The 17,800-nt window shown below is 41.2% G+C and overlaps 1 protein-coding gene and 1 pseudogene across 1 annotated transcript in view; one reads left to right on the forward strand and one right to left on the reverse strand.

Moving 5' to 3' along the window:
• PPM1E (protein phosphatase, Mg2+/Mn2+ dependent 1E) overlaps nucleotides 1–17,800 on the reverse strand; it is a 196,518-nt gene that overhangs the window by 26,535 nt on the left and 152,183 nt on the right. The gene's annotated exons all lie outside the window — the stretch shown is intronic.
• Nucleotides 12,038–13,240, forward strand: LOC132414880 (peroxynitrite isomerase THAP4 pseudogene; annotated as a pseudogene).

A 17,800-nucleotide genomic window follows, 5' to 3' on the forward strand; every position in this document is an offset into this window, starting at 1 on the left:
GGGGGAGAATATTCCAGACAGAGAAAACAGCATGTGTACAGGCCCTTTCTGAAAGCTTGGTATGTTTGAGGAACCGGAAGAAGCCCAAAGAAGATAAAGTATAGTGGGTAAGGGGGAAAGTAGTGAGGAATAAAGTCAGAGGAACAGGAACAGGCCAGTTACATGGATGTTTTACTCAAAATGCAGGGGGAAGTAACTGAAGATTGTGAGCTAGACAGTGTCATAACCAGGCATATTAATTAAAATATTACTTTGACTGCTGTGTCAAAGAAAATTGGACGGCAGCAAGAATGAAGGAGGGTGACCAATAAGGAGACTGTTGCAATCCAGGTGAGATTTTTTTTAAAAAGTGATTTTGGAGAAAGAAAATATAGAACTTGCTGATTACTGTATGTAGAGGTGAGAGACAGAAAGGAATGAGCCTGAGTCCTAAGGTTTTGGTCTGAGCAACTCAGTGAATGGTGGCATCATTCACCTAGATGGAGAAACCAGGAAAAGACAGATTTGTGGAGGAAAAGGGTAAAGTAGAAAATAAGAATTCATTTTAGCCATGTTAAGTTGGAAAAATCTGTGAGATATCCTTGTGAAGGTGTCAGATGGCTCATTATATATTTTAGTGTGGAGCTCAGAGATGTTAGGAAATTTGGAAGTCATGAATGTATGGATGGTATTTAAAACTATGGAAATAGAGGGGAATTCCCTGGCAGTCCAGTGGTTAGGACTCCGCAATGCCACTGCAGGGGGCATGGGTTCCATCCCTGGCGGGGGAACTAAGATCCCACAAGCCGCGAACCGTGGCCAAAAAAAAAAAAAATTTTTTTTTAAACTATGGAAATAGAATAGATCACATAGAGAAAACATAAAAAGAGAACTGCTATGGACCAGTGACTTCTATGTGCCTCCTGTTTTCCCCCTTTTGGAATAGTAAGTACCTTCCCAACATACGCATTGTATGTTGGGTAGTAGTGGGGAAGGGGGTAGATAATATGCCTCTTTAGTCCCCAAGTTTTCAAATCAAATGGAACTATATTCAAGGAGCTGTCATCAAGAAATTATACCCAAGGAATCTCACCTGGACCTGACCTCACTGAGATCCTGAACCTCAAGCCTGAGCCTGATGCCATTAAGGGATGAAACTTTGGGAGACTTTGTGGGGAGGGTGAGTGACTTTTTTGCATGTGGGAAGGATGTGAATTGTGCGGCCAGAACAGACGGTGGCAGATTGTTTTTCTAAAAAAGGTCACAGCAATATTTCTGGTCCTACATGCTCTTTAAGAACTTTACCGTTCCAAGTGAAGAGGCAGAATCTGTTTTCCCTTCTTTGAATGTGAATGAGACTTTGACGAAAAAAAAAAAAAAGTGGCAAGAGTGATGCTGTGACTTCTGGAATTTGGTCATAAAAGACTACAAGACTTCCCCTTGGCTTTCTCTTCTCTCTTCCTCTCTCTTCCTCCCTTTTCTCCTTTTCCTCCCCTTCCTCTGCCATTCCCCTCCCTCTGGGACATGGACAGGTTCATGTGGGTGTCAGCTGAGGCTCCCAGTCAATGGCTATTATCAACTGCCTGACATGTAATGGCAAAGGCCTTCAGATGATACCAGTCCCAGCCTGAGGCCCCAGACATCCTGGAACAGAGATAAGCTGACCCTGCTTTGCCCAGTCTTAATTCCTGGCCCAAAGAAACTATGAGCATCATAAATGATTGTTTTATGCCACTAAGTTCTGTGCTAATTTGTTACACAGCCATAATAACTGAAAACCCAACCCTGAGAAGCTTGGTGGAAGATAAGGAACCTATAAATACTGAAAAGACAGCAAGATAAGTGAAAGGTGAACCAAGAGAGTAGAATATTTGAAGAACAGAATGGTCAGCTGTGTCAATACTACTGAGAAGTCAAACAAGATAAGGGAAAAATCAGATACTGAATTTAATAACATGTGAATAAATCATCACTGACTGGGCGCCAAGACAATTCAATGGGGAAAAAATAGTACTTTCTACAAATGGTGCTGGGACAACTGGATATCCACACACAAAATAATCAAGTTAGTGTCTTTCCTTACACCACATACAAAAATTTACTCAAAATGGATCATGGACCTAATTATAAGAGCTAAAACTATAAAAATCTTAAAAGAAAACACAGCAGTAAAACCTCAAGACCTTGGATTAGGCAATGGCTTTCCTAAATATGACACCAAAAATACAAGCAGCAAAAGTAAAAAAGAGTTAAACTGAACTACATCAACATTAAAAACTTTTATGCCGGACTTCCTTGGTGACGCAGTGGTTGGGAATCTGCCTGCCAATGCTGGGGACACAAATTCAAGCCCTGGTCGGGGAAGATCCCACATGCCGCGGAGCAGCTAAGCCCATGCGCCACAACTACTGAGCCTGCGCTCTAGAGACTGTGAGCCCCAACTACTGAAGCCCGCGCGCCCTAGGGCCCGTGCTCCCCAACAAGAGAAGCCACCGCAATGAGAAGCCTGCGCACCGCAACGAAGAGCAGGCCCCACTCGTCGCAACCAGAGAAAGCCCGCACGCAGCAACAAAGACCCAACGCAGCCAAAAAATAAAATAAATAACACTATAGAAATATTAAAAAAAAAAAAAGAATTTTAGTGGTAGTGGTAGTACTTGGGCATATAACCTAAAAGGATGGAGTGTTGTAGTCTGAGAACAGGATACCTGTGTGTATGATTTTGGAGCTGGTGCAATTTTTGTGATAACAGGGTTTAGGTGGGACCAAGAAAGTGAGTGGTTTAGAAAGAGAGAAAATTAAAATGTTTATGTTCTAAGTCCCCAAGGGAAAATTAAAAACTTAGAAAATTCTGTTTATCATTCATCAGTATTCTTCAAATTGTAGATTATGATCCATTAGTGGGTAAATCAATTTATGAACTGTGAGCATTTTTTTTAAAAAAAGGAAATAGAATAAGGTGCATGAGGTAAAGGTAAGTATTCCAGATATATATTAAGTACATACTGAATCCTGATTATGATGAAAAGAATTTTGAAAGTTACTACCCTTTAACAATTATGAAATAAATTGATGGCATCCTTTGAAATCCAAATGCTTTATAAACAATATTGCCATTTCTCCTTTCATGCTAAGTTAACTGAATTTTTCTTGATAAGTCAAAATCTTCCTTCATAGACCTAAACTCTTTGTCAGCATTGCCTGTCTTTACCTTTCATCACGCTTTATTTTGATTAACTGGACACATCCAGATATTTTGCCCAAGTGGACTTTTAGTATATAGTTATAACATTTACTTGGTCCCTTTGCTGTTTTAAAATTAATGTTTAAAAAAACCTGAAAACCTTTATTGCAACCTTGTTCCCAAGAGTTGCCCCCAGAAAGGATATCTTTTGTATAATTATTAAACTATCTGGATCTCGTTCACCAAAGGTAAGAATGTGAAAACTTCAGAGAATAAGGCAAGAACCATTAGTCTCATTAATGTGTCATCTGCAATACATTTTTAGTCGCAGTTAATGTAATTTTTTACTTTTTGTCAGACAGAATGAAAATATTTTCAGTGAAGTAGGGAGGAGGATTAGCTGATGAATAGCTAGAGATAAAACATCAAGCTAGACACCTCACCCACATCACCTATTCCTACATGTCAAAAAGCTACAACACTTAGCATGAATAAGTTCCTATGGTTTTGACTCTGATTGAAAGTGATTATTTCTGAAAAATCAGAATTGCAAATATATTTTAAAACATAGTCACATCAGAGAATATTTGATCAACTCAAATGAAAGCTTATCATTAAAGCCTGTCATTTCTAAGAGAACTACCGAGAGAAACTAACATGATAATAACATAGCAAACTGCTTGCTTTCATCATTTCTCATACAATACTTGAAAGATCCCTATATAGCAGGTTTTAGAGTTTTAAAGTTTGGCAAATGTATTACATAGAAAATATCAGAGGAGGGCCAGTAATCAAGGCAATCTGGGGAACTGGGATTACAAATGTTACTATGTTGAGAACATTGCTGAAGAAGAGTATGATTAGAAATTTTTTAACTTTTGCAGTATGTGTCATTTTGGGGGACTGGCTCTTTTAAAATCAAATTAATCTTGTTAAGGCCCTTCAAATATAGTCCAAGAACACTCTTTTGCTATTTACTTATATTAACAGATATTTATAAGTGCTTATTACCATTCCTATCTTCAAGCAATTCACATCCTGCAAACAAACGGAAATACGTTTTCATACATACCAATTTGTTACTTTCTTGTTTGTTTTGGGAATACGAGTACAGACTTTATATAGTCATAGATAAAAATAAAATCTTTAGTTTATGTCTAAGTCATATACGAACTATATGCATAAACACCTTTTGAACAATGTTGAGATATCATTAGGGGTCTGGTTAGTTTTAAATTTTATTTATTTATTTTAAATTAATTAATTTTTGGCTGTGTTGGGTCTTCATTCCTGCACGCGGGCTTTCTCTAGTTGCAGTGAGCGGGGGCTACTCTTCATTGAAGTGCATGGGCTTCTCATTGAGGTGGCTTCTCTTGTTGTGGAGCACGGGCTCTAGGCGCGCAGGCTCAGTAGTTGTGGCGCATGGGCTTAGTTGCTCCGTGGCATGTGGGATCAAACCCATGTCCCCTGCATTGGCAGGCGGTTCTTAACTACTGCGCCACCAGTGAATTCCCTGGTTAGTTTTAATTTTTAAGTTCAGTGACATACATAAAAAAATTCCACTTCATGGGAATTCCCTGGTGGTCCCGTGGTTGGGACTCCTTGCTCTCATTTCCGAGGGCCCAGGTGAGGGCCTGGGTTCAATCCCTGGTCAGGGAATTAGGATCCCACAAGCACAAAAAAAAAAAGAAAAAAAATTCCACTTCATTAAAGCTATTTGTCAATGAATACATGAATGCATATTTGGATTTCTGTGGATACTGACTTTTTCAATGTTATGTATCGTGAAGCAGAAATCCAGCTCTATTAAACTTCATACACTGAACTCTATAAACAAAGCACAGGGTCTTGCTTTAAGCTAACAATAGTTCTTCAGACACACAAAATAAAACTCAGATTCATAAATGTTCTGACTCTTCTTCCCTGCTGCTCAAATTGGCTAGTGTCATCTTTATCCTCAGACTATTTATCTGAGTAGGTCAGTCTCGACTCCTCAATTCTATTTCAGAAATAACCACAACCCAAAACATGCCTGGTGGAAGATTTTGAATTATAAAAATACAGTTGTACCCTAGTGACCTTGAACAGTTCAGTACTTATCAGTGTTTATACTATTTTATTTTAATCAGTATTTTCCCAAATTAGTCCTTTAAAAAGCCATAGAGTATATCTGGGAGCAGTATTTAAGGATGAGGTGGATGTTAAATCATTGTTACAGACTGAAAGTTTGTCCCCCCCACCACCCAGATTCATATGTTAAAATTTTAATCCCCAGTGTAATGGTATTTGGAGGTGGAACCTTCGGGAGGTAATTAGGTGATGAGGGTGGAGCCCTCATGAATGAGATTAGTGCCCTTATGAAAAAGAGACCCATGAGAGCTCCCTTGCCCCTTCTACCAGGTAAGGATACAAGGATAAGACAATTATCTATAAGCCAGAAAGCATGCTCTCACTAGATACCAAATCTGCCCAGGCTTTGATGTTGGACTTCCCAGCCTCCAGAAATGTAAGAAATAAATTTCTGTTGTTTATAAGCCTTCCAGTCTATGGTAATTTGTTAAAGCAGCCCAAATAGACTAAGACAATCATTATGGAACTACTCAAATCATTATCATAATTAGTGGAGCACAAAGAAGGAAAACTTCAGTACTGAGTATGTTCATGTTTTTTGCTCTAGATGAGCATTGATTTCTTTAGATTTCATAACAGGACCAAGTCATAGGAGAATCCCTAGCATTACTTTCACCTAATGTGCTTGCAAGAATTTTTTTAAGTGATAAAGAATAATGAGGGATCACTTTGAAGCCTGGACATAAACACAAGCAAGACCTAAAGTTTCTGCCAACTTATTTAACTGCTATTCAACTAACTTGTTGGAGACAGATTATAGCATAAATATAAGGAGTCAGAAAGCTGGGTTCTAATTCTAGCTGGGTAACCAGAAAAAAGACTCTTAAATTCTCTGGATTTTAGTTCCTCAATAGAAAAATTAAGAAATTGAAATAAAATAACTCTTAAAGTCTCTTCCAGGTTTAAAATTCTAATTCTATGATTCTATTCCAATAAGGTTTTGAGTTTGTAAGATGGGACAAAGGCAATGTAAAGGTAAAAATTAACACACTTCAGATCCAAACAAATGTTTTTATATACACCAGCAGAATGGAAATAAATTCTATATATTCCTTTTGTAAGCAATATAGGGATATTCTGCTTTATGTACTAGTGTCTACTTAAAAGCTGAATGTATATTTATTTTGATAAATATAATCAATCCTTGCAGTGAATCTACCAGTTAGGAAAGGATCCCTCAGATTTTATATATTAAAAGAAACATGCCATAACATCTACAAAATAATATAGTTACCAACTGGTTATGAAGCTTTATATTTCAAGCAAAAGAGTACTATTTCGGGGTTCCCTGGTGGCGCAGTGGTTGAGAGTCTGCCTGCCGATGCAGGGGATACAGGTTCGTGTCCTGGTCCGGGAAGATACCACATGCCGCGGAGCGGCTGGGCCCGTGAGCCATGGCCGCTGAGCCTGCGCGTCCGGAGCCTGTGCTCCGCAACGGGAGAGGCCACAACAGTGAGAGGCCCGCGTACCGAAAATAAATAAATATTTAAAAAGAGTGCTATTCCTTACCTCTTTAAAAATATTTATTTACAAAAGCTTATTCTTCCTCCACTCTATAGGTTGACATGAGTCCAATCCAATTTTTCCATTAGAGAAAAGGAAAGGAGTCAGATTGGAATTGAATATGAAAGCTGGCTCTCTTTCAGCACTATATATTGCCATCTTGGTATAAAACAGGAACCAATAGATAAATAGATTATTCTAGCATAAAACATGTAATTTTCATTTATTTTCATATATCATGGGTGGGTAAGTTTTGTTAGATGGACAGGACAGTATTTTAGTCAGATCTTTTTTCTAACTTGTTAGTATCTTCCACATGCATATTAAGACAATACACATTTTAAGACTGCAAACTGAATTCTTGTTATAAACCAAGCCAGGAAGCATCTTCCTCACAATGCCAAACCTACACAAATCACTAAAGACATTATTAGAGAAATTAGAGGTTTAAAAGTACATCCTAAAAAAAAAAAAAAAAAAAAAAAAAAAAGTACATCCTTCCTGACACTGGCAATGTGGGCGTCAGCACAGCACCCACAGCTGTGTTTCAGTCTTGGCATAGCATTCCTAAGGTAATAAAAATTCTCGAAGGTGGGTAGTTTCTGTCAATTAACTCTGAGAGAAACTCATCTGGAGCAGACTCACCTCAGCCCACATATCACGATGATGCTGTCTACTCAATATGCCCTTGCTAGGGTGACAACATGTAAATGTTAAGTTTCTGATCACTCCCCTCCCCCAAGTTAATCATATGTATTCTAAATCTAGAATACACATTAAATTAAAGAAGGCAAATTCTCCACCAGACTTGGTATTCTTTTTCTTAGTGGACCAAATGGAGTTAAACTCAGGGTTGAATTCCTTCCTCGTTAAGCTACTTTCTTTCTTTCTATAGCAGCCTCCAGGAACGCCACCTGGAGTCAGCTGATTATAATGCCCACACATCACAGATTCTCTTAGTTAGCCTTGAATATATATAATGCCAACTACCAAATGACTGGCTCCTGAGGTGCTGGGTTTGGGGTTCTTACAACAGAAATTTCATTCCCTACTGTTGCTCTCAGTGGAATCTTAACAATCATTTGTTCACTCTGACCAGGTTGATACTGAAGCATAGCCAGCAGGATCTTAAGTTTTCTGTGAATGGCAACCTAGATGTTACACATTTACCAAAGATCAAGCTACCACTAGTGTCATAAGACCACAAAAAGAAGAGAGCTTAGGGCTTCCCTGGTGGCGCAGTGGTTAAGAGTCCGCCTGCTGATGCAGGGGACACGGGTTCGTGCCCCGGTCCGGGAAGATCCCACATGCCACGGAGCTGCTGGGCCCGTGAGCCATGGCCGCTGAGCCTGCGCGTCCGGAGCCTGTGCTCCGCAACGGGAGAGGCCACAACAGTGAGAGGCCCGCGTACCGGAAAAAAAAAAAAAAAAAAAAAAAAAAGAAGAGAGCTTAGCAGTAACTCTTCTTCGTCATTATTCTTCCATGACCAAAAGGAATTAAACTGCACAAGTTAACTGAAACTTGTCAACATCATCAATGTACCTTCCTGTTGCTAACTCCTACACCCTGTTCTCAGATCTGACTCACTTAGAAGCATCTGACTGCTGATTATTCCCTCTACTTTGATAAACTCCCTTCTCTAGGTTTCCAGAACATCACACTCTATGTCACTCACAGGATTCTGTCTTCTCAATCTCATTTGATGGTTCTTTCTCTTCTTCCTGCCCTTGGGATTCCTCTTATCATGTTGTCAGTCTTTTCTTTTTCTTTTTGCATAGCCTTCATCAATTTCCTGTATACAATATGCATTTCTTATTTATTATGTTTATCATTTATTTTATGACTGCATTCTTTCTCCCACTAGACTGCAGATATTTTTGTCTACTTTTGGTCATTGATGTCTGATGCTCAGATCAGTGCCTGGCACACAGTGATCAATAAGTATTTGCTGAATAAATAAACTTCTGTCTTTCTGATTTATATTGATATATATTTAAGCCATTCCCTAACTTCTTAGAATGAATGTTCCTTAAGAGGAGAAAATCAATACATTTACATAAGAGTATGTCACATAACATGATGTTGAGTTCTTACATGTAGGCTATGAAACTTGGGCTAGTATTAGTAAACAGGTGATAACCATTGGCAAACAGGAACTATGGTCATATTTACACTTTTGTTGTCAACTCAAGTAACTGGTTTATGCTATCTCTAGTCCCTTTCACTAAGAGATAATGTATTCAAAAATTTAAAATATGTATGGCTTTTTAGTAGGAACTTTAATTCAACCAATATTTTTAAACCATTGACCAGTTTTAAGAAAGCGGGGGCTTCCAAACCCCCTAGGCTGTGCAGACAGCCATGGGGGGCCCCAGCCCAACAACCAGGAGGCCAGCAGCAGCCCCATGTACCTCCTGGGTTGCAGAGTCAGCCTGCCCTCCAGTGGGCGCACAGCCACTGCACAAGACACAGCCTCACGGCCAACCAGACTAGGGGCCAGCCCTGCCTACCAGTGCACCTACAGCAGTCAGCTCATCACAACATAAGGGACCATGCAGCCCACACAGGGAGCACACCTAGAGCATATAACTCTGGTGACCAGAGGGGAGTGTGCTGTGGGGCCCCACAGGATGTCTCCTAAAAAAGGCCACTTCTTCAAGATCAGGAAACATAATCAACTGACCTAACACATAGAAATAAACAGATAATTGGGCAAAATGAGGAGACAGAGGAATATGTTCCAAACAATGGAACAAGACAAAAACTTCAGAAAAAGAACAAATGTGGAGATAAGCAATCTGCCCAATAAAGAGTCCAAGGTAATGATCGTCAGGATGCTCAGCAAATGTGGAAGAAGAATGGAGGAACACGGCGAGAACTTCAACAAAGACAAAACATAAAGAAGAACCAAACAGAGCTAAAGAATACAATAACTGAAATTTTAAAATACACTAGAAGTAATCAATGGTAGATCGGATTATACAGAGGCATGGATCAGCAATCTGGAAAAGAGAGTAGTAGAAATCACCCAAACTCAATAGAGAAGAGAATTGTAAAGAAAGCAGGATAGTTTAAGAAACCTCTGAGACAACATCAAGCATAATAACACTCACATTACAGAGGTCCCAGAAGGAGAGGAGAGAGGGAAAGGGGCAGAGAAACTATCTGAAGAAATAATAACTGAAAACTTCCCTGACCTGGGAAAGGAAACAGACATCCAGGTCCAGGAAGCACAGAGAAGCCCAAACAAGATGATCCCAGAGAGATTTATACCAAGACACATTATAATGAAAATGGCAAAAATTAAAGAGAAAATCTTAAAAGCGGCAAGAGAAAAGCAACTAGTGAGGTATTAGGGAACTCCCATAAGACTATCAGCTGACTTTTTAGCAGACACTTTGCAGGCCAGAAGGGAGTGACATGATATATTCAAAGGGATAAGAGGAAAAAACTTACCAAGAATACTCTACCCGACGAGGTTATCATTCAGATTTGAAGCAGAGACAAAAAGTTTTACAAACAAAAGCTAAAAAATTTAGCACCATTAAACCAGCTTTAAGAGAAATGTTCAAGGGACTTCTCTAAACAGGAAAGAAAAGGCCACAGCTAGAAATATCAAAATTATGAAAAGAAAAATCTCACTAGTAAAGGCAAACATACAGTAAAGGTAATAGATCAATCACTTATGTAGCTCGTAGGAAGGTTAAAGGACAAAAGTAGTAAAACCGGGCTTCCCTGGTGGCGCAGTGGTTGAGAGTCTGCCTGCCGATGCGGGAGACGCGGGTTCGTGCCCCGGTCCGGGAAGATCCCACATGCCGCAGAGCGGCTGGGCCCATGAGCCATGGCCGCTGAGCCTGCGCGTCCGGAGCCTGTGCTCCGTAATGGAAGAAGCCAAAACAGTGAGAGGCCCGCATACCAAAAAAAAAAAAAAGTAGTAAAACCATCTATATCTACAAGTAGTTAAGGGATATACAAAACAACAAGATGTGAAATATAACATCAAAAACATTAAATGTGGGGACTTCCCTGGTGGCGCAGCGGTTAAGAATCTGCCTGCCAATGCAGGGGACACGGGTTCAAGCCCTGGTCTGGGAAGATCCCACATGCCGCGGAGCAACCAAACCCATGCGCCACAACTGCTGAGTCTGCGCTCTAGAGCCCGCGAGCCGCAACTACTGAACTCGCATGCCACAACTACTGAAGCCCGCGTGCCTAGAGCCCTTGCTCCGCAACAAGAGAAGCCACCACAATGAGAAGCCCCACACTGCAACAAAGAGTAGCCCCCATTAGCCGCAACTACAGAAAGCCCATGTGCAGCAACAAGGACCCAACACAGCCAAAAACAAATAATAATTAATTAATTAAAACAAAAAAAACATTAAATGTGGTGAGGGGAGTAAAAATGTAGGGCGATTAGAATGCCTTTGAACTTAGGAGATAATCAACTTAAAATAATCATTCATACATACATATATATATATATATATATATACTGTTACATATGAACCTCATGGTAACCACAAACCAAAAACCTACAATAGATACATATAGAAAAAATAGAAAGGAATCCAAACAAATCACTAAAGATAGTCATCAAATCACAGGGGAGGGGCTTCCCTGGTGGCGCAGTGGTTGAGAGTCCGCCTGCCGATGCAGGGGACACGGGTTCGTGCCCCGGTCCGGGAGGATCCCACATGCCGTGGAGCGGCTGGGCCCGTGAGCCATGGCCGCTGAGCCTGTGCGTCCGGAGCCTGTGCTCCGCAACGGGAGAGGCCACAACAGTGAGAGGCCCGCGTACCGCCAAAAAAAAAAAAAAAAAATCACAGGGGAATAGAGCAAAATAAGAAGAAAGGAACAGAGAAGAACTAAAAAAAACAGAAAACAAAATGGCAATAAGTACATACCTATCAGTAATTATTTTAAGTGTAAATAGACTAAATGCGCCAATCAAAAGACATAGGGTGGCTGAATGGATAACAAGACCCATATATACACTGCCTACAAGCACTCGTTTCTGGTCTAAAGACACACAAAGACAGGCCTAGGGCCGGTTGCCCAGGTGGCAGGCAGCTGGGTGCCGCCATCTTGCCATCTTGCCATACAGTGGGAGCTGTGTGCCTGGCTCCCATGTCCTGCAACCATGTTGCCTTGCACCCTCCCCTCAGGGCGGTCCTGCCCTGGTCTGGGCTCAACGAGGCAAGGGCTGGAGCCTGGCAGTGGCAGGACAGCCCAAGGCCCGAGATGGTGATCTTTTGTGCAGCTGTAAGTTACTCCAACTGACAGGGCAAGGGGGAGAAGCACGCTGTCTCCTGCCACAGGTTTCCCCCTAAGGGACTCAAAATGTCTGATCCAGTTATTAAAGGCTGTTCAGAAGGATAACTGGACCCCCACTAAGTAGTCTTTCCACAGTAGTGAACACTTCACCAAAGAAAGCTTCTCCACGGGGCTGGAGGATGAGCACTGACTGCTCAAGATCGTGGCCATGACTTCCATCTTCCACCTCACTGAGAAGAAGGGAGCTGGAGGCCGTGGATGCACCAGGAGAACGGATACCAGAAAGTCCTCAGGGGGCTTGAGGGGACATGTGAGTGAAACAGACAGGCAAGGAGCTGCAGGGTCATCAACATCCTCAAGTGAAAACCCAGTGGTCAAGCTGGAGTCCTGCAAGTTGAAGTGAGCTGCACTGTAGGGTAAAACTGCACCCAGGCCCAGCCCAGAAGCCACCAGTCAGAAACTGGTGCAGCAGCCTCTGGAAGTACTCCAGAAGCCGATCTGGCTAGCGCAGCATTAGACAGCCAGGGAGAAGCAAACATGTCTGCTGTAGATGCTGGCAATCAGAACACCACCTCCCCTGATGGGGGCCTGGTAGATAAGAGTGGCATTTCCATGGATGACTTTATCCCCCCAGTACCTGGGGCTTGCAAATTTACTGGCTCACTTCATTCTTACAGTTTCTCCTCCAAGCATGCCGGAAAGAGGCTGTCTGTCCCCTGAGAGCCTGCTGACCGACAGAGGCTGAAGAGAGACATGGAGCCTGACTGCAGTAAAACCAGCCTGGGGCCCAACAAGGGCTTGGCACAGAGCCCCGCAAGTTTGTCCCTCACAGCAATGCCTCAGAAGCCCTCCCAGAGCCCCTCCACCCCTCCAACAGATGTTACCCTGAAGCCAGGCACAGAAGCTGTGCTAAGTGAGCACAGGGACACCAGCCCCATGTTCATCAAGGAGAGCATCCTGGCAGCATTGGGGGCCTACAAACTCGTCAGTTTGTTGCAGTCCTGCTGCTTCTCATCCTGGCAGAACAAGAACAAAGTGTGCTTCCTATGGGAGCAGGAGGAGAAGAACAGCAAGCTAAAGACCCTGCAACACAGGGTCAGCTGCTTGGACAGCCAGGCGTGCAAGCTGCAGGAGAAGCGGGACCAGCTGAAGACAGCAAGCTTCCCCTAGCTGAGCAGGCGGTCGTCCCCTTAGCCCCCACCCTCTGGTCAGTACCAGAGCCTTGAGGCTCCCACACTGCCTGGTTATTGTGGGGCGGGGTTCTTGCTGATGGCCTCTGAGCACTTCCATGTGTTGCATGCTCCCTGCTGTCTCCGCAGAGGCTATGACAGTAGCTGTGCCTTGTAGAAGAGGAGCCCAGGTTGGTGAGCTTACCTCACTCACTTCAGGGCACACTCACGAGGCATCTCAGGAAAGGGGGTTCAGCTAGTGAGAAAGAAGGCATTTCACGTCAGCTGGGAAAGCCAGCACTACTCAATGAATGGTTGACAATTGGTTTTCCACTTGAACGGGGGAAATCCCTTTGTATTGCATATCTCACACAAACATAAAATCCTAATGAATTAGGATCTAAATGTAAAATAAAATAGACATAGTAAACTATTAGAAAAATTATAGGAGACTTAAAATCATGTGGAGGTTTTTTCATTCATGTTCTAATATCCTTGAAGTTAAATAATTTCGAACATCAATAATAATTTCTTTAAAATAAAAAAAACATACACACAGAGTGAAAGTGAGGGGATGGAAAAAGTTAATCCATGCAAATGGAAACAAAAAGAAAGCTGGAGTAGCAATACTTATATTAAAAAAGTAGCCTTTAAAACAAAGCTATAACAAAGAAAGACATTACATAATGATAGAGTGATGAATTCAACAAGAAGATATAGCAATTGTAAATATATATGCACCCAACATAGAAGCATCTAAATACATAAAGCAAATATTAACAAACATATAGGGAGAAAGTGACAGTAATACATTGGATACACAGTGATCCAAAATCTATGGGATGCAGCAAAAGCAGTTCTAAAAGGGAAGTCTAGTGACACAAGCCTACCTCAGGAAACATGAAAAATCTCAAAAAAGCAATCTAAACTTACATCTAAAGAAACGACAAGAAGAACAAAGGAAACTCAAAGTTAGGAGAAGGAAAGAAATAATAAAGATCAGAGCAGAAATGAAATAGAGACTAAGAAATAGAAAACACTGATGAAACTAAGAGCTGGTTCTTTAAAAATATAAACGAAATTGATAAACCTTAAGCCAGACTCATCAAGAAAAAAAAAGAGGCTCAAATTTAAAAAATCAGAAATTAAAAAGGAGAAGTTACAACTGACACCAGAGAAATACAGAGGATCATTAGAGATTACTATGAACAATGACATGCCAATAAATTTGTCATCCTAGAAGAAATAGGTGAATTCCTAGAAACACAATCTTTTTTTTTTTTTTTTTTTTTTGCGGTACGTGGGCCTCTCACTGTTGTGGCCTCTCCCATTGCGGAGCACAGGCTCCGGACGCGCAGGCTCAGCGGCCATGGCTCACGGGCCCAGCCGTTCCGCGGCATGTGGGATCTTCCCAGACCGGGGCACGAACCCGTGTCCCCTGCATCAGCAGGCAGACTCTCAACCACGGCGCCACCAGGGAAGCCTGAAACATACAATCTTGAAGACTGAATCAGAAAGAAATAGAAAATATGGACAGACCAATTACTAGTAACAAAATTAAATCAGTTAAAAAAAAAAAATCCTGACAAATAAATGTCCAGGACCAGAGAGCTTCACAGGTGAATTCTACCAAACATTTAGAGAAGAGTTAACACCTATCTTTCTCAAACTATTCCAAAAATTTGGAGAGGAAGGAATGCTTCCAAACTCATTGTATAAGGTTAGCATTACCCTGACACTAAAACCAGACACCACAAAAAATGAAAATTAGAGGCCAATATCACTGATAAACATAGAAGTAAAAATCCTCAACAACATATTAGCAAACTGAATTCAACAACACATTAAAAGGATCATACACCATGATCGAGTAGGATTTATCCCAGGGATGCAAGGATGGTTCAATATACACAAATCAATCAATGTGATACACCACATTAACAAACTGAAGAATAAAAATCATATGATCATCTCAACAGATGCATAAAAGTTTCTGACAAAATTCATCATCCACTTGTGATAAAAAAAAAAAAAACCTCATCAAAGTAGGTATAGAGAAAATATAGCCCAACAGAATAGAGGCCAACAGTTACAAACCACAGCCAACATCACAGTCAACGATGAAAACCTGAAAGCATTTCCTCTAAGATCAGGAACAAGACAAGAATGCCCATTGTCCCCACTTTTATTCAACATAGTATTGAAAGTCCTAGCCACAGAAGTCAGACAAGCAAAAGAAATAAAATAAATCCAAATTGGAAAGGAAGAAGTAATACTGTCACTATTTGCAGATGGCATGATACTACATATAGAAAATCGTAAAGCCACCACTAAAATACAGTAAGTCCCCTACATACGCATGAGTTCTGTTCCGAGAGCACGGTCATAAGTCCAATTTGTTCATAAGTCCAACGAAGTTAGCCTAGGTACCCAACTAACACAGTCGGCTATATAGTACTGTACTGTAATAGGTTTATAATACTTTTCACACAAATAATACATAAAAAACAAAAAATAAAGAAAACACTTTTAATATTACAGTACAGTACCTTGAAAAGTACAGTAGTACAGTACAACAGCTGGCATACAGGGGCTGGCATCAAGTGAACAGGCAAGAAGACTTACTGGAGGAGGGAGAGGAGGTGGGAGATGGTAGAGCTGAAGGATCGTCAGCAATAGGAGACGGAGGGCAAGCTGCAGTTTCACTCACACCTGACGGTGATGGCACAGGTTCTGGTTCCTTGCTGGATTCAATTCTATCTACCCTCCTGAAAAAATGATCCAGTGATGTCTGGGTAGTAGCTCTTTTTTTCTCGTCATAGATGACACAGTAGCACTGGATAGCATTCTGAACGGCGGCTGCAACCCTCATGTACCGTTCTACGTTCGGGTGCTGTGCCTCTAAAACTAACAGTGCCTGGTCAAATAAAGAAAATCCCCTTGTCATTTCCTGCATCGTGAGTCTCTTCGGTTCTTCAGTTACTACTTCTTCCTCTTGTTTCTGTGTCCTTTCTCTGGGCCTCCGATTCCACCAGGTCTTCATTAGTAAGCTCCTCGTGTTGCACAGCAAGGAGTTTGATGAAGTCATCCTCTTGCAGATCTAGCTCCAGCTTGTCACTGAGGGTCACTAAGTTGCTGAAGACCACGTTCACATCTTTGAAAGTTTGCAACTTGAAGGTTCATATGTAGGGGACTTACTGTATACAAAGCACTCATACAACTCAACACCAACAAAAACAAACAACCTGACTAGACAATGGGCAGAGGGCCTGAATAGACATTTTTCCAAGTAAGACATACTGATAGCCAACAGACACGTGGAAAGATGCTCAACATCACTAATCATCAAGGAAATATAAATCAAAACCACAAAGGGATACCATTTCATACCTGTCAGAATGGCTATCATCAAAAAGACCATGAGGGCTTCCCTGGTAGCACAGTGGTTGAGAGTCTGCCTGCCGACGCAGGGGACAGGGGTTCGTGCCCCGGTCCGGGAAGATCCCACATGCCGCGGAGAGGCTGGGCCCGTGAGCCATGGCCACTGAGCCTGCGCGTCCGGAGCCTGTGCTCCGCAACGGGAAAGGCCACAACAGTGAGAGGCCTGCGTACCACAAAAAAAAAAAAAGACCACGAATAACAGGTGTTGGTGAGGTTGTGGAGAAAAGGGAATCTTCGTGTACTGTTGGTGGGATTGTAAAATGGTACAACCACTACAGAAAACAGTATGATGGTTCCTCAAAAAATTAAATACAGAACTGCCATATGATCCAGCAATTTCACTTCTGGGTATATGCCTTAAAAAAGTATGAATTTGAAAGCATATATATACCCTGAAATTCACTGTAGCACTTTTTACAATAGCCAAGATATGAAAGCAACCTAAGTGCCTGTCAATAGACGAATGGATAAAGAAGATGTGGTGTATATATACAATGGAATATTATTACTCAGCCATAAAAAATTGAAATTTTGCCATTGCGACAACATGAATGGATGTAGAGGGTATTATGCTCAGGAAATAAGTCAAACAGAGAAAGACAAATACTGTATGATCTCAATTATATGTGGAATCTAAAAAACAAAAAACAAAAAAATGAAAACAGACTCATAGATACAGAGAACAACCAGGTGGTTGCCAGAGGGGAGGGGTGGGGGTGGGGGTGGAGAACAAAATAGGTGGAGGAGATAAAGAGGTAAAAACCTTCAGTTATAAAATAAATAAGCCGTGGAGATATAATACACAGCATAAGGAATACTCTTCAATAGTATTGTAATAACTGTATGGGGACAGATGGGTGCTGGACTTACTGTGGTGATCATTTCATAATGTATGCGAATGTCAGATCTCTGTAGTACACCTGAAACTAACATAATATTATATATCCAACTATATATTTTTTAAAAAAAAACAGGGGCTTTACTAAGATGAAACACAATTATTCTTTGAAACACAACCAGAAATAGAACGCTGTTTAATGATTCTACTAATCCACATCACTATTTCTAGATATTACTTTAGGTCATAAGCTGTTACATATACATTCTGAATACAATATTG

Source organism: Delphinus delphis, chromosome 19, assembly GCF_949987515.2.
Source record: "Delphinus delphis chromosome 19, mDelDel1.2, whole genome shotgun sequence".
Taxonomy (NCBI): Eukaryota; Metazoa; Chordata; class Mammalia; order Artiodactyla; family Delphinidae; genus Delphinus; species Delphinus delphis.